The sequence below is a fragment of the Motacilla alba genome, chromosome 2 (genome assembly GCF_015832195.1).
Source record: "Motacilla alba alba isolate MOTALB_02 chromosome 2, Motacilla_alba_V1.0_pri, whole genome shotgun sequence".
In the NCBI taxonomy this organism is placed as follows: domain Eukaryota; kingdom Metazoa; phylum Chordata; class Aves; order Passeriformes; family Motacillidae; genus Motacilla; species Motacilla alba.
In genome coordinates this window covers 133,515,511-133,542,399 of record NC_052017.1, presented here as the reverse complement: position 1 = coordinate 133,542,399, position 26,889 = coordinate 133,515,511, and positions in this window count along the sequence as shown.

Below are 26,889 nucleotides of genomic sequence, written 5' to 3'. Positions count from 1 at the left end.
GCAGAATTATAAAGCTTTATTAATTAAGTTGAGAATCAAACACCCTCAAAAAGTCCTGCCAGATATTGCAGTATATCTTGGATTTACATTCACAAGAGAAGGCCGTGACCAAAGTGTGTTTTGGAGATATTTGAAAGTGATCAGATAAGTGTCTAAGAATGTAAATAGGAGGCGAAAATACAACCTTAGTAGATACAGAGGATGTACTTTTGAACTTCTGAAATTTGATTGCTGATATTCAGTTGATGGAAATTATTCAATTAAAGATCTATGGACCATGGATTTAATGAATATGTTTTTTGAAAAGAATATTTAATATTGATTTTTATCTGTGACTATTCAATTTCTGTTGATATATTATATCAAAATATTAAAAAAAAATTCCTATTATGTGAATTCAGACAAAGCTCATCTGTGGGAGGTGGGCTGAGAGAAGCCTCGGGGATGCCTTGGGAGGAGACATGTGTATGAGGTAGTCCCCACATGTCAATCAGCGTGTCAATCACCTGCTCCACACTCCCTTATTCTAGAAGGTTCTACAGTTCTCTGTTTTCCATTGGTCCCCTGCCCTAAACCACTCCCTTCCCTCCTTCCCATTGGTCTGTACCATGTTAACCCGCCCTAACTCCTCCCCAATCTCCGCCGTTACTCCCCTCGGTTATATACCCGAACCCCTCCCAGGGTCGGGGCTTTTTTGCCTCTGCTGCCCTTCGGGGAGAGTTGTATCCCTGCTCCCTTCTACGTCTTTCCTTGAATAAACTCCTCCGGACTTGGCAAGCAAAGGAGCCCTCCTGCTCGTCATTTCCTGGTGAGGCGTCGATACTATCCGGGCTTGGGCGGAAGGTTGGCTGAGGGCTCCCATCCGAGGGACCTGTCGGGACCGGCCCAAGGACACGACACCCCCGCAGCTTGGCGCCCGAACGTGGGGCCTTGGGCATCCCCCAAGTCCCTTTGAGCGACTCCAGAACCCTTCGGATCCGTGACCCTAAGGACTTTTGGATTACAAGCGCCGTTCGGTGCCGGCTCCGAGACGAGCTCCCCCTTCGTTTTCTGGAGGGCTGCTCACCTCGGGCTGCCGACAACCCCTGGCTCTGAGTAACCACCGCGGCTTCGAGGAAGCTTCCAGACGTCCAGGGACCGGCAGCAGCCCACCAGCCCCTCTGAAGACCTTCGCTACATTGGAGTGAGTGACAGTTTTTATTGTTTCGGTTTCTTCAGAGGGAGGGACATTATCAACCACACTTTAAAACCATGGGCAACCGCCTGACTGTGGCTCAGCAGGGGATTTATTTCCAAGTTTCTTCTACCCTAGTTGAGGGAAACATTTCTTTTAAAAAAGGGGATTTAAAGGCTTTTGTTAAATTTCTGTGCAAACATTTTCCTGAGGTTAATCAGGAAAACATTAAATCAGATTCGTTTTGGGGAAATGTGGGGAAAAGGATTTATGAGTTGCAGGTCGCGGGGAATTTTAGGGTTGGGAATTATTTTCCTATTTTCGATTTAATTTACAGCGCCGTAAAGGCGAAAAGGGAGTTTGGGGACCCCAGTTCTCCTTCCCCGCTTTCCACCCCCCTCGACCCTCACCCGTTTTCCCCTATGAGTGGGATGGGCGCTGGATCCTGCCAACTGGCACAGGGTCGCCGTCTGCCCCCTGCCACCTCCCTTCCCACTCAGTCCCTTTCCTTGCCCGGGACTGGCCACCCCGGACAGGGCTCATCCCGTCGCCCTGCACCTAAACCCCCTGTTCCCAGTTTAGATCCCAGTTCACTGGTTGACTCTCAAAATGGCGCTCGCCACGTGGCGGGAGAGAAAAAGCATAGAGACGGGACACGAAATGGCGGCTCCTCCCACTCCTCCCCTCCGGGTGCCCATCAACCGTCGAGTTCTGCCCTTCCGTCGGGTCCCCTCCCACCTATAGCGTCGATTACGTCAGCGTCGGGATCCTCCCTTCCCTCCTCCTTGGGCACACCTATGGGCGGGACCTCTGTGGGCGGTGCTAACCACGCCTCCAACAGTAGTCCCAGCCCACCTTCGCGCCGGCCCCTTACTCCACCCACTGCTTCCGGTTCCCACGCTACCGGAACCGGATGTAGCGTTGACCGGAAGAAGGCCATATTGGCCTTCAAACAATCACACCGCCGTGCCCTGCCGACTGACCGCAAGGCCCGCATTTTCACCTCATCCTCCGATGAGGAGGAGGAGGAGGATGACAACCGCTCCTCTTCCGATACCGGGCCGGGTAGCAGCTGGCGGAGGATCCGCAAGGAGGCCTTGAGGGAGGGGGACTTGGACCTAGTGAAGGACCTTGATAGGTTTGCGGCTCCTGTTGTTGTGAGGAGGGGAAAACAACCGAAGTGGGAGCAAATTCCGTACAAGGAATTGAAGGATTTAAGGAGAGCTGCCAAAGATTATGGACGTAACTCTCCATATTTCAAAAATGTCTTGGACTTGATGTTTAACGGATATGACCTTGTCCCCCACGACCTCAAATACATTGCTTCATCCTTGTTATCTCCCACTGAGTGTATGGTCTGGGAGGGACATTGGAAAAAACTGCTGCGGCCTCTTTTGAATAAATACAACCTGCAGCAGATCCTAGGGGATAGCAACGATGGTTTAGAAGCCCTCATGGGTGAGGGTGAATTTGACCGCCCTGAGGATCAAGTACTGCTACCTTTTAACTTGTTAACAGACATTAAGCAGGCAGGCAAAGCAGCACTGTTAAAAGTGCCGGACGACTCCACACCTCTCCAAAGCTTTGCCTCCATTCGCCAGGAAGAGTCTGAATCTTTTGTTAAATTTGTTGACCGCATGCGAGAGGCAATTGATAGACAGATTGACAATCCGGACGCGAGAGGGGAACTGCTAATAAAGATGGTGATGTCTAATGCCAATGCAGAAACAAAAAAGATCCTGAGAGCATTGCCCCAGGACCCTGAACCAACTATCGCCTACATGGTAAACGCCTGCACTAGAGCCTCCTCCCTCGAGACCACCCTGACCAAGGTTGTTACCAAAGGTATGGGGGAGGCCATGACAACGGTAACTAAGGAAATGGGGGAAACCATGACCACAGTAACGAAGGAAGTAGGGGAAGCTATGATGAACTTACAGAACACCAGGTGCTTTTACTGTGGCCAATTGGGACACGTACAGATGAACTGTCCACACTACCTGGGACATTATAACCCTGCTTCCCCCGCAAGATTCCCCCGAGGTCCCCAGCCTTTCTTTCAGGGTCCGCGATACACCTACAACCAGGGAAACGGATGGCAGAGCGCGACACGGCCCCGCGCGACGACAACAAATGGACGGCTGCCTCGCCCAGCGCTCCCCACCATCAGGGAGGACGAATTCCCAACAGGGTCATTTCCCAGACTCGAGACCTTGACAACGGGATCCGGTTCCTCCGTCGTACCCGCAACCTCAGCAACAACACCAGGTACCTGCTCCACAGCGGTGTCACCCTCCTGCTGACCGACGAGGACCTGGTAAGAGTACCGGCGGGCTTCCTGCCCCCTCCTTATTGTGAACAAACCACCACAGTGCTCATCCTCGCTGACACTCGCCACACACCTGAACACATTACAGTCACGCCTGAAGTTGTCACACTCGAGCCCAGAAATGAGGTAACTGTTTCCATCACTTGTATAGAGCCGCCTTTTACCCTGCAGAAAGGGACTCCTTTCGCACAGATGTACATCCTATCTGAGCAAGACCCCTGCGCTGCGGACGACGATTACAGGGTTTTTCTGTCTCAGCATGTCACCAGAGAGAGGCCTGTAATCCCAGTCTCCATCTCCTACAAGGGGAAATCGATCAAAGTGTGGCTCATGGCAGACACTGGGGCAGACATCACCATCATCCCCAGATCTACATGGCCCAGTAACTGGGAATTAGTGTCGCCTTGTGGGACAATTGCAGGCATTGGGGGAACGGTCAACTCACTAAGGAGCAAACACCATGTCTGTGTAGAGGGACCTGAGGGTCAAATCGCCACCATTCGGCCCTTTGTTATTTCATCTAATGTCGCCCTGTTAGGCAGGGACGTTTTGTCCCAGTGGGGGGCCCGCCTCGACATCCCTGACCCCAAGTGGGATTTTTAGCATGGGCCATTGTGGAGCGCACTACCCCACCGTTGCGTTGGAAGACCAATACGCCGGTGTGGGTGGACCAGTGGCCCCTTCCTCAGGAGAAACTTAAAGCGCTCACAGAATTAGTAGAAGAACAGGTCCGCTTGGGGCATCTCATACCATCCACCAGCCCATGGAACACTCCCATTTTTGTAATCAAGAAGCCAGGCAAAGACAAGTGGCGCCTCCTGCAGGACTTAAGGAAAGTAAATAATGTCATCGAGGACATGGGACCCCTGCAACCAGGCCTCCCCTCACCCTCCATGCTCCCTAGGGATTGGCCACTGGCAATCATTGACATCAAAGATTGTTTCTTCAACATCCCCTTGCACCCGGGAGATGCCCCCCGATTTGCATTTTCCGTCCCCACCACCAATTTAGCAGAGCCCTTCAAAAGGTATCATTGGACCACCCTTCCTCAGGGAATGAAAAATTCCCCTGTGCTCTGCCAGACTTTTGTAGCGCAGGTGTTGTCACCTCTTCGGAAATTGTTTCCTGATGCGGTCATTCTCCACTATATGGACGACATCTTAATTTGTGCTCCAACAAAGACGTACCTGGACGCGACCCTCACCAAAACAGTTTCAACCATCAAAGACGCAGGATTCCAGATTGCAGCGGAGAAGATCCAGCTCTCTGCACCTTGGAAATACCTTGGCGTTTTGATTACTGAGCGAACCATCGTGCCCCAACACCTCGCTATTAATGACGATCCCAGGACACTCCGAGACATGCAACAGCTTTGTGGGATCATCACTTGGATTCGCCCGCTCCTGGGACTCACCAATGAAGAACTGTCACCCCTCTTCAACCTTCTCAAGACACCACCAGGAGACCCGGGAAGTCCCAAGAAAAAGAACAGCGAGCTGAGTCTTCCTTGCCCTTTGACACCTGAGGCGAGGAAGGCACTGCAAACAGTGGCCGACGCTATCAGGACTCGGCAGGCACACCGAGTTGATAGCACGCTTCCGCTGAATCTCTGCGTTCTGGGTGAGTGCCCCAGGTTTTATGCCTTATTGTTTCAGTGGGATGATAGGTTGAAGGATCCACTCCTTATCATTGAGTGGGTTTTCCTTCCATATCAGCCCCGAAAAACTGTCACCACCCCACCTGAGCTAATTTCAAAATTAATCATCAAAGGTCGCCAACGGCTATTAACCCTTGCCTCTTGCGACCCAGCGTGCATCTTTCTTCCTTATAATTTAGATCAATTGGATTTCATTTTACAAACTAACGAGCATCTACAAATTTCATTAGATAGCTATCCCGGCCAAATTTCTATACATTATCCTAAACATAAGCTTTTTAAGCACACGTTACATTTGGCTCCAAAATCTCTCAAAAGTAAAACACCTATTGCAGATGCTGTCACTGTGTTCACCGATGGTTCGGGAAAATCCCACAAGTCGGTGTTCACCTGGAAGGACCTGGACACTCAGAAGTGGGAGTCTGATGTCCAAATTGTTGATGGTTCCCCCCAGATTGCAGAACTTGCTGCAGTAGTGAGAGCATTTAAAAAATTCCATCAGCCAATTAATTTGGTCACCGATTCCGCCTATGTTGCCGGGATAGCAGAACGGGCAGAGCACGCCCTGTTGAAAGAAGTCTCAAATAAAAAATTGTACAGCTTGCTCTCTGATTTAATCTGGCTGATCTCCCACAGAGAGCAACCTTACCATATTTTGCACGTTAGGTCGCACACAGAGCTCCCAGGGCCCATAGCCGAGGGCAACCGAAGAGCGGACTCTCTCGCCATGGCTGCATTAACAACTCCATCAGTCCCAGACATTTTCGCACAGGCTCGCTTGAGCCATGCGTTTTTCCACCAGAACGCCCCTGCCCTGGCCAGACAATTTAAAATCTCCAGAGAACAGGCCAGAGCAATTGTCTCCACATGTCCTAATTGTCAATCCCATGCACTACCGTCAATAGCAGCTGGCGTGAACCCAAGGGGACTGCAGGCTACTGAACTTTGGCAAACTGACATTACCTACTACACTCCATTCGGACGACTAAAATACATTCACACCTCAATCGACACCTTTTCAGGGGCTGTGTTTGCCTCCACTCATACAGGGGAAAAGGCCAAAGATGTTATTAAACACCTTCATATGGCCTTTGCAACACTAGGCGTACCCAAAGCAATTAAGACTGATAATGGCCCTGCTTTTACCTCTAAGCACTTTGCACTTTTTATACAGAATTGGGGCATTAAACACAGCACCGGAATCCCACACAACCCCTCAGGGCAATCCCTAGTAGAAAGGGTCCACAAAGAAATCAAAAAACTATTAGACCACCAACACTGTGTTAATCCCTTCCTAACTCCGGCGGAGAAGTTGTGTAAAGTTCTCTTTGTAATGAATTTCTTAAATTGTTCGGACAAGGAGCCGAACCCCCCCATTTTCCGCCATTTCCACAACTCCACCTATGCACACCTAAAAGAGAGACCACCAGTGTTAATCAAAGACCCTGATTCAAAAGACATAAAGGGACCATATCCCTTGGTAACCTGGGGGAGAGGGTATGGCTGTGTTTCCACCGAGCAGGGCCCTCGATGGATCCCAGCAAAGTTTGTCAAGCCGTTTGTGGAAGCCTCAACTCCATCCGCCGCGGACGCCGAAGTGCCCACCGAGACTGCACCCCCTGATGAAAGTGCTCAGGACAGAACTGTGGCATGGCGCAGGAGAAAGAAGAAAATCTCTCCTCCCAACCTTGTGGCAAGAGTACTCATTACCCGGAGATACTTACCCACCATGCCGGACACTGCTATTCTCCCATCCCCACCTATCCCATTCCCCTTTCCCCCTAACCTCATTCCTACAACCCACAAACCCCAACTCTAACCAATTTCCCCTTCAAGTATTCGAAAAAGGAAGGGAGGGGAAGAAGGGGAAGTAACACCAAGGGAAACGGTAGAGGTGTGGAACCAAGAGTTTTTAAGATGCTCACCCCGTCCTTTCTATTATAGAAACCGACTTTAGGATGGCTCACAAAGCTCCCAGAACACCCCTGATGTTCCTCATCTGCGCCTCGCTCGCATGGGTATCTGCAGCCTGGATCATACAGGAGCCGAAGGAAAATATCTGGGTCACCCTTGCAAAGTCCATACAACAGGACAGCTTTTGCATGGCCATGGGAAAAGTGGACGACCCACTGTCCACATGCCTGGTAGGGATGCCCCTGTCCCCAAGAGACCATCCATATGCTGGTAAGGAACCCAACCCTGTAGACACCTGGGATGAGTGGACGAGGATCCTCCCGCATGCACCACAGGAACCCCAGGAATTGGACCTACTGGGCTCCTTCCCTGCCACCTACTGTGTCAACTTCTTCTACAAACCGAAACAAGAACATTGGCAGGTGATTGGACAATCCCAAGAAAAAATGGGAAAAATAGAAAGAAAAGATGTGTCCCCTTATTCCAAAAAATATACCAACTGGTGCAACTATACCAGCCACAAGGCATCTGAATCCACGTTTACTCCCAGGTTGCTCCCCAGAGGTGTGTTCCTTATCTGTGGGGATAGGGTGTGGGCAGGGATCCCATCTAAAATCCAAGGGGGCCCCTGCAGCCTTGGCCAGCTCACTACACTCACCCCGAACAAGACACAGATTCTTAATTGGAAAAAAGACAAACAATCAGCGAGACAAAAACGTGCGTACGCTCAATTCGACCCTAAATGCAATGACCAAATTTATGATTGGAATGAGGGCAAAAGAATCGCAGCATCCATTTTCCTGCCATGGTACGCCACTGCGAAAGCCCTCGGGGAGCTTTCCCATCTGGGGTGCTGGTTGAGTAAGCAGGCCAACGCTACTTCAGCCGCCCTGTCCGACCTTTTGGCGGATGAAGAAACCACCAGGCACGCGACCCTCCAAAACCGAGCTGCCATTGACTACCTTTTACTTGCCCATGGCCACGGGTGTGAAGACTTTGAAGGACTCTGCTGTTTCAACCTTACCTCCAGAAGCACCTCCATCCACGAAAATATCAAGAAGATCCAGGACCAAGTATCCACCTTACTCACAGAGACAAAAATTTATGACCCTATGGACCGAGCGCTGGCGCAATGGGGTATTCCCGGGTGGGCCACTTCCATCATCAAAAGCCTAATCTGGGTGGTTGTCATTCTTATGATAGTCTCCATAGCTATCCTGTGTTTTAAGAAGACCATAAATAAGGCATTCAAAAATGTCTTTTTAGTTAATAGAAAGGGGGGAGATGTGGGAGGTGGGCTGAGAGAAGCCTCGGGGATGCCTTGGGAGGAGACATGTGTATGAGGTAGTCCCCACATGTCAATCAGCGTGTCAATCACCTGCTCCACACTCCCTTATTCTAGAAGGTTCTACAGTTCTCTGTTTTCCATTGGTCCCCTGCCCTAAACCACTCCCTTCCCTCCTTCCCATTGGTCTGTACCATGTTAACCCGCCCTAACTCCTCCCCAATCTCCGCCGTTACTCCCCTCGGTTATATACCCGAACCCCTCCCAGGGTCGGGGCTTTTTTGCCTCTGCTGCCCTTCGGGGAGAGTTGTATCCCTGCTCCCTTCTACGTCTTTCCTTGAATAAACTCCTCCGGACTTGGCAAGCAAAGGAGCCCTCCTGCTCGTCATTTCCTGGTGAGGCGTCGATACTATCCAGGCTTGGGCGGAAGGTTGGCTGAGGGCTCCCATCCGAGGGACCTGTCGGGACCGGCCCAAGGACACGACACCCCCGCACTCATCTACTGAAATATGTTTTGATTCAGAATTTTGACTAATTTTTGAGGTTTTAATTCTGTTGTTAATAGTTCTGCTAAGTCAAGTTTCACTCCATGTGTATCCCAACATCTTGGGATAAAGAACAGAAAATCTCTCCTTCATCCATCACTCTGATTCATTTTACTCACTTGGCTATCCCCACCATCACTCGCCCTGGACTCACTAGGACAATTTACCATAACTGTAAGACAAATTATTGTGACAACTTAGGGGGTGAATGCACTAAGGGTAAAGCTGAGGACGGCAACATTTGACTTAAAGGCAATTTTCTGACATCTTCATAGTGAGAAATAATTGACCAGCATTTTGAAAAACTCTATTTTGGGCACTGGATGTGTCTGTGGTACTGCAGTAGTACCTCAGACACTTGGAGGTGAGCAGGACTAAATAATTAATGCAGCTCTTTCAATATCCAGCTGATTTGCTCAGGGTCAGCTCTGCAGCTATGTCCTGTTGGATAAACAGACATATGGCTCTTTCTCAACCTGTCAGCTCACTAAAGAACCAAGAATTAATAAGATTTCAATAACGAAATTTTGAAATAAATATGAATATTAATGTAATACAAATAGGTTGCCTGCATTTATTCTTTGAGAGTAAAAAAAAAAATTAAAAGCTCTGCTATTTATTCAGTGGATTAACATTAGCAATGCTGACACTTAATATTTTCTTCAGCAAGAAGTTGCTTCTTATAAAGATGAAATTTAAAAGATGGAAATTATTCTTTAATTTGAAGTTAATTCTGGGAGAAGAAATTCAGTCAGAGAAGGGGAAAATTTGGAAAACTTCACATTGATATTTGGGAAGGCATTTCAGTATTTAATATTTTTTAACAATTTGCATTTTGAAAATTGCAATTCTTTAAAAATTTTATCCCAAAGATAAAGCAAATGTGTTTAAGTTTGGCTCAAACAGCTCAAACAGTTTATTTTTCCTGTTCTATATAATATATCTAAGGGTTTGAGGTTTGTTTTTTTTGTTTTTCATGGAAGAAACAAATTTTAAAATGCTCTAAATTTTAAAGTTAACAAAGTTATTTCCTCTAAATCTTTTTTTACATAGACAGAAAAGAAAAAAAATCTAATGTTTGACTCCCAGACAAATATATAGCAATTGTAAATACTTATGTTTATATGTATGTTCTTGCAATGTCTCAAACAAATTCTTGTTAAGTTGCCAGTGCTACTGTTTTTGACACAGAAATTTGCTCCCTAGCATTGACCTAATTCTGCAAGACAGGGAGCAACTTTCATTTTGTGATGACAGCACTGATTCACTTCAAAAGTCTTTGCACAGACACCAGACACTGTCCCTGAGTGTGGTACATTGATGAATAAGAAGTAAAAAAAGTGGGGGTGTAGACCTCAAATTCTGTCTTCTGTTTCCCAGTGAATATTTAGTAGGGAAAGACTGCATCCAACTGCTCCTATTGCAAGGCTGTGGAAAAGAATTTTCAGTCAATGTATTCTGGTTTACAGAAATAACCCTCTCCAAGAATAATCTCTGAGGGTTCTATTAAACAACAAACACTTCCTAAGCTCTCTGACCAGAAGCCAAGGAGAGGCCACAAGTGACAGAGACTGGCTCTGTACACAGACAGCTGATCTGGCAAGGCAATAACCAAAGAATACTGAAGAAAGCCTCTTGGTTTTCCTTCACTTTAAATCTTGCTCAGTGCTGAATCTGCAAGAGTTGTAAACAGGTTGGTGAAAGCAAAAGCATTTCAAATGATCTCTTTCTTGTCTTGGGGCCACTGGCTAAACTGGGATAATTGCTTGAACTGGTTGAGGTAGTCACTACTTTGGTAAAAAATCGTTTTAATCCAATGCTACAACAGCTCTTTGTTACATTTGTTGCTATGAAAGAGGTCTCAAAAGAGACTGTGCAATTTTTTTGTACTTAATATTTTTTTCCCCCCACGGGGAAAAAAAACTTCCTTTAACTGAAAGGCATATGACCCATGGTGTTCTTTGTGTTTATTTTTTTCCCCATTTTTGCTTTTTTCTCGGTACAACCCCAAACAGCTTTCTGGCTGACCTATGTGCCTATTGGCTGACATCAGCTGGGAGAGTTGAAGAGTCCTGAGAATATCCTCATCGTTAGGACCAAGATGTTCAACTGATACAAGAGCCAAATAATTTTTGGACTCTCAAGTGCAGAGTGATTAAATTATATTAATAGATTTACAAGAACCTATTTGTATCTTTGCCAAAAATGCAGACAGAATATAACAAGAACAATTTAAAGAATAACTAGAAAAAAATCACATATATTTTTAATTAAATTATATCATCATCGTTACTTTGTTATATTGTAGCACCATCTCCATATTTTTCATGTACTGATCTGCTTCTAAGAAAAGGCTGTAATGGAGTAAATAGAGAATCAGTAAGACACCTGCCATGTCAAATCTAACACAAGCAAAGAACTGACTCTGACTAACTATCTATCTAAGCTTTCTTGAAATTTTAAGTTTTGAGGGGATTTTTAAGACTTATAAAATACATTAATTTTAAAAGCCCTAAAATTAAAAAAAAAATGTTTAGAAACAATGTAATACAGTAGCTGGAAATGATCTGGAATGTAGACATAATCACCAACATCCCCATTTGGGGGAAGTGGGTGTATAATGCAGGAGTTGGGGCTGCTCCATTGGCATCACTGGAATTACACTAACCTGAAAGGACAGCTTACACCTGGGATCTACTTTAAAGACTTTACACTCTTTTAAATAATGTGAAAACAACTGGAGTCAGTCCCAATACCAACATGCTTCAATACCTGTGGTATATAAAACCACATGCAGGCTACTTGAGACAAAGTGAATATCATGTTCTGCCATTTTCAAATAAGTCATGCGTTGGTCAATTGAAGACAAATTCTAAAAAATATCTCTGAAAGACTGTCCTAGACCTTAGTGCATTGCAAATCAGATCATTGTCACAAGAAAAGATAATCAGGTCTTCAGGTGCACCCTGCTCCCTCCCTTGCTGTTGTCTCTGATAGGCAATATGATTTGCCCAAAGATCAGAACACCAGGTAGGAACTTCAGGAGGAAGTGTCTGGATTTGTCTCATAATGAATGCATTAGGGGGGTTGTGATGATTGGACTGAATTTGATACAAATAGGCTTGAAAAGGGGTATAAAATTCTGCTGGAGACTGGGGCAGCTGGGCAAGCTGGTCTCCTAAGGTTGCAGGAAGCTCCTGGGTTGATTGTCCCCTGGCAGGGATGTCTGCATGGTACATCCAGCCCAAAGACAGAGAACTCTCACCTTTGAAGAGGTGAGTGAAAATGCTAAGATCCAGTCACATGCAGAGATAAAATCCTGAAGTAGCTATATGGGTGCTTTGTTGCTTTCCAACTGTTCACTCTATAAGGCCAAAGACTTTAAACCTGTATGTTTCCAGCTGAACCTGCTTATCATAACACTTTAGACCTGCTTATATTTTATACTGCACTGATAATATTTAGAGACTGTATTAGCAATAAATATAATCATAGTTATTGACATAGTCAGTGGCATTTCTCATGCCAGACTGTGAGACTTCTCTTTACTACTTCAGTACAGTTGTTATTAAAAACAATCAATTTTCTTTTTGCTATTAAGTATTGTAGAAAATGAATTCTCATCAAGGCTGTGATTCTCAAAGGCTGCGTGGCCTTGCCAAAGGATACATCACCACAGAAAAATGAAATCTCATCTAAAAAGGTTAATTTTCAAGAGTTATTTTAAGATCAATCAGAAAAGATTCCTAGAAAAAATGCCTTACTTTCTGATACACTATGAGTGCATCAGGAAGGACTCGATGCTGTTGCCTAAACAAAGGCTCCTGATGCCATTCAAAATGTCCAAAGGTAACTGACAAGGTGTCACTGGGGAAGAGGAAACAGGTCCTACCAGAGCACTGTGTTGCTGTGGAGCAGCAGCTGGAAGCTGGGTTGTTTGTGTGATTTACCTCCTCCTTTCAGGCAGCTGAAAGGAGGATGAATGCCAACCCATTTATAAGTAGTAAGGTATCAGAGTACAGAAAAGCTCAAAAAATGAACACATATTTTAATATCTCTAGTTTTGAAAAAAGACCTTAACTCATCATAGCATTGGTACTTTATATTCAGTTGAAGTTAAAAATAAGTGGGGTACTAGACCAATTTTGCCATGAAAAAGATGGAAGTTAAAAGTTCTGGGAAATTCTTTTATTAAATTGAAAAAAAAAGAATATAAATATCTCAGTTTCAGTAAACTCTTGGAAACAAGTTTTAGAAACGAGTCAATAAGATACTAGCTAGATAATTGATGAATCTGAATTTTCTTTGGATTTGCATGACCTACTTTGTAGACATTTAGCTGACAAAGTGCTGAGAAATATTGTTGATGATTTACGACTGATAATGTTCTTGCGCTTTAGGGTTTGCAAGAAATGCTTGCTACTATCTTCCACTGGCTTTAGGATAGCATCTGGTCTCTGATTCAAGGCCAACAATGATAACTCATTTCTTCACCATGTTCCATTTTGGTTACAGCAATGCAATTTACGGAAACTGGAAAGCATCAGCCCTGGGAAAGTTGCAGCGGGTACAGATGCAGAAGTTCTCTTCCTCGCTCTCATCAGTCACAAACTCTTTGATTTGTGCTTGCAGCCCACACACCATCGAAACTGGTCTCCAGAAATGAACTCCATCTTCTCATAAGTTCAATAAAATCCTGTGGGTCTGTGTGATGCCTGTTTGGAGCGCTGGGTCAAGGCCATGCTGTTGGTGAGATGAGCTCAGGCCTAAGTGTGACTGTGGTGTTTGTGCCATTTTTCTTCATAGGAGGCACAGTTCAGTCCCTTTCCTGGACTTTATTCCTTATCTAGAAAATTACTGTATTAAAATTCAATTTACTATTTGGGAAGCCAAAAAAAAAGAAGTGAATTTTTATAAAAATTAAATCTATTAAGATTTGTTTCACTGCTCATGGGATGGAGGGAGTTCCTGGGTGTGGAGGCAAGTGCAGATACTGAATTTGTTGACTTACCTAAATAATCAGGTGTCCATCTTTAATGCATAAAAAAATTATTGTAACATATTTTATTGCTAATTCTCCAGGATTTCTTTTAGGTATTACTAAGATTTTGAGTTACACTATAAATAAAAATTGCATCCAAATGCAGAGTTTGATAGAACTTTAGTTGAAAGCCTTCAGGTATATATTGATGTACTGTCACATATAATACCAAGACTAGAGAGTAGATGTAAACTGTCACTTTTTCCTGTGTTTATGTACAAACATAAGTATAGAATAATATCTCCTAGAATAATAAAATTGTTTGGGTTAGCAGGAACATTAAAGATCAGATAATTCTGACCCTCCTGTAATGGGCAGGGACACCTTCCACTAAAAAGTTGCTCAAAGACTTTTTCCTCAGTACACATAACCATTTGCAATCAGTTTGCTCTGCTTGCTAACAGCAAGATATCCAACACCTGAAGGAAAACTGACTTTGAAATATTTTTGTGTGTATTTTGCAATAATTAGAAGTGGATTATATGCAGAAAGCTTGAAGTTTTTTGTTCCTTTTGTCTATCACCTAATGTCTCCTTTGAAAATGCCTTAATCCAAACCAAACTTGAAAAATAACCTTTTTTCTGGAGGGCATTTTAAAGTGCATTTTAAAGTCAACAACAACAAAGTGGATCCAATTTACCTCAGAACACATACATTAAACAAAAAAAGGACAAGGACTTAAAAAAGCACAAAGAAAAAATCTGCTATTGAAGGTGCGCGCATAAAAAAGTCATATAGAAGAACAAGGAGAAAAGAAGGAGGGGATATAGAGAGAGAATGTCACCACAAGCCATACCAGTTAAAATCTTGATGACAAAATATGCAAAATATTTCCAAAGTATACTGCAGCCTACCCGCTAGCCACAGAGCAATGAAGACCTCACATAAGCAAAGACATTACTTAACATCTAATCTTCATGGACAGATCAGTTCCATATAGTCCCAAAGTTCAGAGAGGAGCAGTCAATTACATTTATTGTGAATATTTTGCCAAGTATAGACAAGGTTCAATTGTACTGAATGGTTCCTAATGTCATTGAATATCATTTTGCTAAGGCTTCCAGCTGGCAACTTCATTCTCTCACTGACTCCTTTAGTCTCTTGTGTTTATTTTACAATTGTACTCATGACAGCAGAATTACTGAACCAGCCTGTGCAGCCACAAGATGGTAATTTCCAACTAAAAGTGTGTGAACAGAGGTCGGTAAGCAAGTGATTCAGATTACACTGTTCAGTCCTGATCTCACATTTATAATTCATATCCAACCTCTAATTTGATTTTTTCAGGGCCTTTACAGCTTCTGAAAGTCATTGTCTAGGAAAAGGAGGTGAACTGTTTTACTAGATTTTATTAATAAGTAATAAAATTAGAGAGTCCATTTGTAAATTGTGGTTGTGTGTTCTGGGAAACCATGCAGGAATTAGTGTAACATTTATTGCCCACAGATTATAAAACTAGCTGAGTGTTGAGAACCAGCTCTTTGCTCTCACAGGCAGTCTCATTAGCTAATCCACTGTCTACAGCATGACAGCAGCAGGGCCCTTTAGCAATATGGACAACAGAAGAGTTTTACTATTGAGCAGTCAGATTCTTTTTCCTTTTGGAATCAGAATTCTTTTTCAAATTTGGCAAAATTGTGCTCGTTCTGTCTTGGCAAGCGTAAAGTTGAAAGCAGCCCATGGCTGAGAATCTCGCCACCTACATGACTGTACACAAATCTTGGAAGTTTGCATGAAAGACAAGGATTAAGGAATCCAGTGGGGTGTGAAAAGAAGGGTAGTTCCTGATCAAAATTGAGGGATGTCATCTTCAGGTGTTTACATGTAGGCAGTTTCACAAGAGACAGGTGATTGCAAGGCGGATCAACAAGCAGAGACCTGAGCAAGTCAAGGCACTGTGAGTCAGAAAGCCCTGGCTGATCAGCTCAGCATCTCTCACTGCTGGTCTATTGACTTGACATCCACAGACCATAAATCTGAGTGCACAACAGACACACATATGGATACCCAAGGTTATTCATCTACATCTGCTTCCCTCTGTGAAGCTTAGTTGCCTAAACAGAGAGACAGAATGACATCTCATGTGTCTGTATGTGAGTGGCCTCTGTTCTCTCCTTCAGGTAGGTGAAGTTTTTTAGCTCCTGCATCTTACACGTGTGTGTCACATGGATTACAACCTGAGTAACCTAAGTACCAGAACCACAGCCTAAGAGAGCAAGAGAATGCTCGCCACACACACTTTGGGGAGGGGGAAGACATTTATTTTATTATTTGACTTCTATAAAGGTTTCTACGTTGCACTGGCAGAGGACATCTATAGAAGTAGGTGACCTGTTTTCTGTAGGACAGTGGAGAAATTTACACTATAACATTCCTATTATCACTTTATTATTATTTTTAAGTTCTATGTCTCTAAAGTAACTTCAGCATTTGCTTCTACTATTTTATTTTGTTTTGCTTTCAATTCCTAAATAACTACTGTGGGTTTTTGTAAGCAAAAATGCCAGGCTTACAGTATCCCATGTTGTTGTAGCACAAAACATTGGATTTCATTTATACAGTTATCTTCCCATTTGGCCAGGGCCAGCCACTTCATGCTTAATGAAAACAGATATTGTTCAGAAATGGATGGTTAAAATTTCCTGTTCTTTTTTTTTTTTTTTTTTTTTTTTTTTTTTTTTTTTTTTTACAATTTTGGTATTAAAAATGGTTGGATAAAATCCAGAAACATTCCGAAGAGGAGATAAGGACCTTATAGCTGTGTGCCCCAGCCTGCAGAGATCATGTCCTAGTGGGCCTAGGTCCAGGGCTAGACACTAAACATTCAGCAGACAGAGATTTTATTGCATTTTTCTTTTAATTACTTCTTCTTTTCCTTAGCATTTGCTAAATTCTTACAGATTTAGTTAGGTAAAGGAATTCTTGTTTTTCTTTTGAATTTACACCCACCTGTTCCTCCTCTAGAAACTTCTGGTTACAATCCAAGACATCCTAACATTGTGAGATTTGAAAAATATACAACGTTATAGAGGAAAACAAAGGTTCCAAATCTAAATTTAATGATATTTTCCCTTTTTTTTAATGTGATCTGCAAACCACCATTTCAGTGTCTGGAAATTAGGACTCTCAGACAGAGATGTCACGCTCATAGTACTGTAAGTTTTGACTTTTTTCTTTCCCTAACTGTAAATTATTTATCCTCCTAAAAGTTACATTTTCCAGAAGTGGAAAGCTAGTCATCCTAGTACTTAACAAACAGAAAAAACTCCCCAGATGCTACTGTCATGCAAAGGAATAAGTTAATTAGGCACAAAGTATTTTTTAAAAAAGTGTCAAGACTGAGCCAATATTAACAATAAACTTCTGCTTTTTCAAGCTGTGAACTCCAACATGAAAATGCAGCCACTGAACTGCTAGGGAGTGATAGGTTCTAAATGATATTTTTTTCTTATTGTTGCTAAACTGATAGCAAATAATTTTCATTTCAAATACACAAGGAGTCAATTTATGCCAGATGTTTTTCTGATATATAGAAAAACAAGAGAGGAAGACAAATGTGTGGACATAAGAGAATTTATTTTTAGAATAATTTATTTTTACAATAATTTTAAGACTATCAAGATCTGTGAGGATTCTGGCTATGAAGAAGATGACTGGAGTGTACTTGACTTGCTGTAAATTCTTGCATTTACAATTGAGGACATTCCTGTGAGAAGATATATTTAAAAAGGAATTTATGAATTCCACTGGACTATGAAGGAAGAATTGAAAATCTTCTGCTTTTGCCACAACTTTGAAGGCTGAAGTTCTTAAGACACCCTAAGCTGCTTTAATCTGTTGGACTCCTGCACCTTGAGAGTTTATGAATCTCCAGTGAGATAGTTTTGGAAAATTCAGTTCCAATTTTTCTGAAATTCAACATTTTAAGACATTCTTCTAAAGGAAACATTACATATCTATCAATATTGTGAATGGATAGATAGACATACCTCTTCCCTGCTATATAGCACTTGGGTTTGACAGTAAAATACTCCAACACCTGGGAAATTTAAGTTCTTAAACAGGTCTTGCATCTTCCCTAACGCACACACACACATTTTGATGCTGGAGAAATTCCCCATTTAATGGCGAATTATGTGTCCTTTCTTTCAGAATCAAAACTCTGAAAACATGACAAACACTTGAACTTGCCCCTGTCTACAGTCAGCATTTCAGGTGATCAGACATTTAGGAAAACAAATATTTCCCTTATTAGTCACTTGCTCCCCCCAAGAAGTAGTAGTAGTAGTAGTAGTAACAATACTAATTTTTAAAAAGAAGAAGAGATGGGGAGCTTTGGGAAAGAGGAAAGCAGAAAGTTTAGTAGAGTATTAATAGTTTGCTATTAACACTCTACTAAATAGAGTATTAGAATAGTTTGCTGTTGTTCCATCTAATCATAATGAGAGTATCTTTCTGAAAAGAATGTATTTTTTCCACTTTGCTGATAAAAGACCTTTTAATGTAATTCTTATTTTTTCCTCTCTAACCTTGCATCAATAGAAATTAAACAGGAATTTGGCTTATAAGTGATAAGAAACTAAAATTACCTTTTTATGGTTAAATAGTTCAATCTAAACTAAAAGAAAATATTATTGCAATTGATTTAATTTTTTGAAATCCAGAAGTGGAATTTTAGTCAGTGTCACCTTGTATTTTGAGTGTAGGTACAGGAGGTGCAAAAGTTAGAGGCAAGAACCTCTTGTTTAGATGGGAGAGGAAGGGAAGCAAAAAGAGCACCTATAGAAAATGAGCCACTGAGAGGGAAATGGCTCTCCAGCATCAGCTCCTACATCCCTCACCAAATGCAACATGGGCAGTAATCTTAACCCACCTGGGTGTGTTAAACATTCACCCATGTGCAGGCAGCCAGTGCAAAACCAATGCACCATTTCATGCTCAGTCTATAACTTCACTCACATAATGCCTTTCCTTTGCAGAGGAGCACAGTCCTGAGATAAAAGCAGTAGTTGTACTGCATGAACTCATGTCAAACACTTTCATCAATCAGTCCTTAATACTCTGTTCTGTTTTTCTTATTGAGTAATCCCAAAGGTATAGTATTTTTGGTTTAACAAGACTGGGCCCCACCTGCCCACCCAAGAAAAACATATGCTAAAGCAAAAGCTACCTTTTGTTGAAATTTTTAGATTTAGAATATAAATTGCAGCATTAGGTCATTGTTCTGTTTTATGGGCGAATAAGTGATGTTTATAAAGATTTTATTTCCCAGTAATGTCTTCATTCAAAGCACGAACAATTACTAGATAACTATTTCCAAATTTAAGCACAGATGGGGAATTCTAGTCACTGGAAGACAGACAATTCCGTATGAAAGTCATTAATCCTCTGGGCTGACTTGTCTACATCTAAAGTTGGTGATTAGGAGACACTTTGTTAAGCATCCAGAATTTCTGTCATAAAGATGTTAGTTCCTTTCTCTCTCGTCTTTCTTGCATTATTGCTTATCTTCTATGAATTATGTCTGAAAATTTTCAAGGATGTCCACTGTTTAGATCAGCAGGATTTGACTTGTAGACTTCCTGAATGCTTCTACAGAGTTCAATTCATTTCCACAAGATGGAAAATGTCAACCAGTGTGCTTTATATATATATCTGCTTCATTCCAGAAATTTTATGTACATAGAACCAAAGAGACTAATGCATAGTCTGCTGTGGAGAATTCCATTGTTCTTACATGATAATCACTGTTTGTGAGAGTTTTGTGAAATGAGAATGCATGTTTTACAGAGTTGTGTTTTGTTGTGTTTTTTAGCTGAAGAATAAAATTGAATTGTGACCCTTTTTGAGGGGAAAACAAAAGTTTTCCTGGGGTTTCTTAAAAATACAGGCCAAGAGATTTTTGTTCCTTTTCTTCTTCTTGGTAACAGCTATCTTTCTGCTAGCCTGTGGGCCCTTACCATGAGGATCTTTGAACCACACCTGCTCTGAGTAATAAACTAATTTTTAAACCTTAGAAAGAATAGTATTCTAAAGGAAACCTAGCAAAATATTCACTTTGATTATAGCATTATGGAGGAGAGCAGTACATAAAGGCATCAATCTACAACAGTGCTACATTAGTCTTTACAATGTACCTAAGTAAAATGAGGAATAGATGAAAAAAAAAAAAAGGAAAAAAAAACCAAGCTTCCCTACCCACATCCTACCCTTGACTTTCAGAGTTACCATGCAGCAGAGAAAATAGATGGAAATATCTTAACTGATGATATTTATAGGTTGAAAAGTGAGTCACAGAAAGATTGAACCACGTGATGTCACAGAGGTTGTTTGTGGCATCCTAGGACAGAGCCCTGATCATCTGGATCCCGGATGGCAATGAAAACATCTAGTTTCCAGAAACTACTGAGATGAAAATGCAGTCTTGCCACTGATGTGCTATTTACAATTAAATTACACTTAAAATGGTTCAGTTATAAGGGAACTGTGTGATTTAAATAGAAGTAACCTGTTTCCTTGACCACAAAATACATTCTTCTTGAGCATCTTCAGCTTTCAAGGACAAGCACACATGACACAGATCCCAAACTTACCAAATACAGTTGCATATGGAAAAACTAAATATTTAAATATTGCCTAAGGTTTCAGTCTTCTGAAGTAAGTAGTAGTGTTATCACTGTTTTATGGAATATCTGAAGTTCATCATATTGTGGTCATCTGAAGTCCATGCTAACCAGAATAGATATTTATAGCTGTGCAGAACTATTTGCAGGTCTGAACTCTAAGAGATGACTGAATAGTGAGTTTTACACAAATGGGGGTGGGGGGTTATAAAAATTAATTATGTAAAGCAAAACTGAGAAAAATAAATACCACAATATTTAGTGATAGCAACATTATTACTAATGTGGTTTTTTTCTAACATTAAGTCTTGAAATTAGTTTGGATAAAGACCTAAAACAAATAGATGTGGAATGTCATACAGCAGAAGAAAATGTTTTTAAGCCTACTTCTGATTTTAAAAAACTCAAAATAATTGGCAGCTTGTTCCAGATTCATCTCAAAAGGTACATGAAAATTATTTTGAAAATAGCAAGCTTTATCCACATCATACATAATGAAGCTAGGAAAAATATATATTAAAATGTCTGTTACTGTCAGTTTCTTCTCATACATAAAGATGACATTTTACAGCCACTATATGTCTAATAAAAATACATGCATTTGTAAGCCAAATTCTTTTTTTAATATTTACCATTTTGAAATTGCGTTCTTCTCTATTACTGTTCGTAGTAAGCAACTTCAGCAACTGAAGTTATTCATTTCCTCTCAAGGATATGGTGATATTAAATTAATATTACAATATTAAATTATTTGTAAATAAAAAAAAACTATCAACATAGTTTTTCTTACATTTTTCAAGAGCTCTACCTTTACAAAAAATTGCAGTTGCTGCATCAATTCTCATCTACTTTCAAAAAAACTGAAAGCTGATGTGCCTTAAAAATTCACTTTCTGTTGAACAGCATCTTTTTCAGTAATCTCTGTTACTAAGGATAAAACAGTTGTGCACTAATGGATAGCTGTTGTATGAGCTACTAAATGATTGCGTGTTTGAGACACATGAAAGGCCAAACAGCTTGGAATTAACTTCAGCTATTGATAAGATGAGATAGGAACTTGGTTTGCACATTGAATTAATTATCCTAAGATGATAACTGGCAACGTTTAAATAAGTCTTAATTCTTTACCTAACCTAGTAAGGCTTATTTAAGACTTTGGGGAATAGCTGCAGACTATGTTAAAGCTTTCATTTGAAATATTTGTTAGGATTTCCTCTGAGAAGCTTGGAGGACAAAACTGTCCGTCTTTCCCACAAGGTCTTCAACCACAATAACTTCCAAATACCTTTTTCTATTACATTAATTTTGTACCTCAACATTGGTGCCTCAACATTTATTGTATTTGGCTCTTTTGCAAACCACCTCTTTCCTATTTAAAAAGTCTCACAGTTATCGTTTACACCTACATCCCTTCTACAGCATGTAAGAGAGCAGCTCTTACTCCCCTGTGCATACTTTTACACACCAAGCCTTTTTAAGTAGCAGAATTACTGGGGGCCTAGATGTATTGGTTGGTCAAGTGTGGAAATAACAAAGTATATCTACTCAAATACAAGTTACTATTTATCAGGATGTAAAAGAACCTCATGTCAATCTGAATTAGAAAATAGTATTTCTGACATGGGAAAGGTTCAGACCACTGAAGAACTTGGGAGCAGCTTTGAATCCACGCTGGGCCATTATTGCATTAAGTGTGCAGAATCTTGAAGTTAAGTACAAACAGAGCTAGGATATCTCAGAGCATTTTGAAATACGAGGTTATGTATTGCTAAGTATAAAAGTCAAAAGGACAAGGTTAATACAGCATGAGAGAAAGAATGAAGGTGGAGAAGAGGCTGTATCGGCAAAAATTGCTAGAGAAGGAATCAAAATAAATGAGTCTGTATGATACATTAGCAAAGACCCTGCCATTTCTACTGAGGATAAAATAAGAAGGTGCAACAGGAAATCTGGAAACTAGGAAAAGACATCTTGTTTTATTTTTATCTCTGTATGGCAATAAAATTACTGATATATATTCTGGTGTCTTCATTTGGATTAAGGATCCTTTTTTTTTGTTGAATTCAGAAAAGTGCCAGACAATTTAAGGACAAGAAATCAAAAAATAGAAAATGCTACATAGTACACAAGCAGAACTCAACCCAGTTTTATTTTCTAGTTGTTAAAGTTAGATAATTATTTCAGAAATTTTGTTATTACGAGGTAAAATTGTCCACAATCTGACATGTTCCAGAGAAACTTTATTAGGTGATCAACTCTGGGTTCTGAATACACTCTTGTGTTAAAGTAAAATTTCTAAATCATTTGGCTTTCAATGTTCAGAATCCAAGGGGTTTCTCTTCCTAAGTGTGTTTTCAGTAAAGTAACTATTTAAAACTTTCCAGTTCCTTTATAATGCAGCTGGACATCCTAAAAAGTCTGTTTTTTCATTCCATTAAAAAAATTTAAGGATGTATTTAGGTAATTGTCTAAAATTGGTCTCTTGTTGTTCCAATATGAGTGTTAGAAATTATGAAATATAGAAATAGAACAGAAATAACTAGTACATAAAACTAATTTTGCTTGCAGGTGTACACATGTGAGCTTATTACAAAGTTATGGCTAAAGAAAACTCTTGAGGAGCAATGAAGTAATCATCTTCCATGATGTATTTGAATTGCACAGCTGGAAAATGCCACGGACTTCTTTCCTCATTTTACTGCCACAGGAAGAGAAGCAAAACCCAAATATTTGCTGGAGAGTAGGAGAGAATAAAATTTCCCTTTCCCTCCATCACATCCAGTAGCAACATGAAGATAGAGCAGCTGAGAAAGTGTGGTCCTGTGCAGTTAAGAAATAAAGACTAAATTAAATTCAAGTCCATCCTTCAAGGGAAGGCAACATAAGGCAGTACCAACAGCAAGCAGCAGCACTCACTGAGCTGCCTCATACATCCAGAAGAGGAGACTTCAGTGTTAAACACAATGAAATATCAGCAATGTCTTCTACTGTTGAACACAAATACTCTGACACATTGCCCATGTTAGCAAAACTCTTCTGATTTGAAACAGAAAACCTCTAGTCTATGAAAAGGATACAGGCAAATATAGCTAGGATTAAAAAGTTTAGGATAAATATCCTCTGTTCTGTAAAACAACTGCCAATCCCCTTACATGGTACTTTGTCAGATCTTTTAAACCAAGTCTCCTTCTGGGTAACTTGTAATACAGAAGAAGAGGTAAAGGTTTCCATTGCTGTGTGTCTCCCAAAATAATTCAAATCCACTTTTGGTGAACCAGATAATGACTTAATCAGTCTGTAAAACAGCTTCTCACTACCCATCTTGAAACTTTATTCCAACACTGATTCCCCTTTCTGCAGAATTACAGGTCTTCAGATTCTCCAGATGAGCCACAATTAACATTTCTAAACACTGAGGTCTTTTGTTTATTATTTTCTGTTTGGGGTGGGGTTTTTATTTTGTTTTGTTTTTTCTTTTTGTGTTTGGGTCTTGGGTTTCCATTCATGTGTGTTGGCACAGGTCATGTTGGCACTGTAGACATCTATACTCTAGCACATTCAGTTATTTTTTTCTTTCTTTCCTGGTCAGTAATTCAGCAATCAGCTTTGGAACTGGTCTCTGGTATTAGCTCTTCAGATTTAGAGGAACTGAGCAGTAAAGAGTTATGACTGTTCACTTCCCAGCTTACCCATTTATAACGAATTTCTAAATGTCTGTTCAGAATTCAATTTCCTTATTACCTCAAAAATAAATCCCTGAGGAATCTCCCATGTCCCATGTTTCTCTTTATCATGAAGATTTCCCTTTCTAACAAGGTGAAATGTGGCCTGTTGTCAAATAATATTTTTTTATTTCTTTCTCAGATGAGAACTGTTGGCAGGAACAGTTATCGCAGCACAGATGGATTTTGCTGTAAATGTTATCTCTGATTACTGACCACAGGATTCTGGCATCGTAACAGGCAAAAATGGTAACCCTTGTGCTTGATCTGATGTCAGCTGCAGCTCTGCTGATGAAAGTAAGAGAGGGGTGACAATGCATAAATCACTGTTATAATATGATGAGTAGAAAATAACATTTAGAAAAATTTCACCTTTGGTATGAATCCTAGCCAGTGCTGTAAACTTAACGCCTTGTTCTGGCAATTCCTTCATGCCACATCATGAGCAATGTTTCAATTTTCCCTTTAATTTCCATGAAATATGTATTTATTTATTTCTTAATCATTCCTTATGTGGGTGTCAGATAAATAAAAATCAAGACAAGCAATCAGACATCATATTTTTATTGTTCATGGAACAGAAATAGCAGTAATGTCACAGACCATGAAGGACACCACTATTTGCTCTTCCTTGGATTCTCTGCTTTCTCAAGAGCCATTACAGATGTGGGGTGAGCATGCAGATTAAGTCCTAGGCTACAGATGAGAATCTGTAGTGCATGCCTCGTGCAATACCAATGCCCCTTTTTTTGAAAAAGATACTGCCCCCTATATTTATAGATGTTTTTGAAGCAAACATGTTCACATCCTGGTTTGCATTCATGGATTATTTACAATGATGCTATTCAAAATATGTTGCCTGAGACATGCATGTAAGAATATGAGCTCTTTATTTATTGACTTGCAGGCAATTGCACCATCATGCCATAGCATAGATCATAGATTAGATATCAGAGGGCAGGGAGAAGCATTTACAAAATATGAAATAGCAATAAAAAGCACATCTCGGGAAAAAGCCTGGTTTTCATTAGAAATAGCTCTAATATGTCTTGGTACTTGGCAAGGAATAACCCTTGCCCACACTTAATTCTGTTTCCCTTCAGAACATTGTTGGCCATATTGAAAATGCCCACTGAGAATAGTTCCTGTTCTGTGCTGAGTCCTTATTTATGCCTGAAACTTGTTGGTCATGGCTGTGACTGTTCTGAAGACCAGTCCAGCAATTTATTGGTATGGATGATGGAGTTTCAGGGTCAGGGGGCAGTATTTGGGAATATTCTTTTCACTGGGAAAGATGTAGTCCCCAGAGCTGCTCCTGGGCTGCAATATTGTCTAAAACACCTTCAAAACTAGGGAAAGAGATACCCTCTTCATGGTTTGTACACCAAGTACATATTTCTGTGAAAATTATTTACAGAAAGAGAAATGAGAAAACTATTTTTATGTGGTGAGACGGTACAAAGAATGTTGTTCTTATTTTAGGAAAACCCAAACTAGAAATGCATTTGTTAATCTGCTGATTTAGGTTTTTTACAGAGGTCTTTTATTTTGCAGCCCCAACAATTTTAACACTTATTCTGCAAGAAAAGTAAGACAATAGATCCCAGCAGAGTGAACAGAGAGCCCAGCAGTCAATAAATGTAATGACATAAGTATGAACTATTCAACACCACGTTTATGTAAATTTCTAGCAAAATTAAGGATTTAATGTCTTCTAAACATCAATGATACAAATCTGGAGTTAGATGGCTGGTTTTCAGAGGTAATGGTCATCTGCTTTACTCATAGACTTCTGAAGGTAAAACATCCAAAATATTGTAAAATCAAAAGTTTTGGACTAGCAGTAGGTTTTAGGCATTTTATCAGTATGCATGCCCTTGCAGAGGCACTTTGGTGTCCTGGATGGAGCACTGAACACCCAAGAAATGCACATTTGGAAGTGCTTTGTAAAAAGGTTATGTTTGCATATCAGGTCACTCAATGGAAAATGGCTCAAGGCGGGTCAGGAGCATAACCTGATTAACAACTCCCTTGTTGCTGTTTAACTATAATGTATCAAGCAAAGAAACAGCTAGACACTCCTAGACTTTACAAGACTTCTGGATTCTGGGAAAATAAAAGATTCACAGCTTCAGTGAGCTTCTTTGAGCAGTGCACTTTGCTCACTCGCACTTTGGGAAAACTCAGGCTGAGTCTGGGCCTTCAAGTGACCCTGTGCACTTGTGGACTGATGCCAAATTAAGCAATGGAGACAAAGGCTTCAGGTAAGATGTCTGAGCTACTGGAGGCAGAATGAAAAGAAAAAATGCTGACACACGTGTGAATCAAAGCTATAATTGCATCATGTATCCAAATCCAAGAAATTTCTCAGCAGCTCTTCAAAGAATTTCTGTCAGATGCCATACATCATTGAGATAGCAAACCTGCATAAAGACAGTATGGATCACATTTCTTGGATGTGAAAGCCCAAGGCAGTCTCCTCCCAGAGATCTACCAATGGGATTTTAAATTACATGGAACTTCTAAGCCAACACAAATACAGGATCAGCATTGGTGTAGTGCTTATAAAACATTTGAGAAGCAAAAAAATAACAGATAA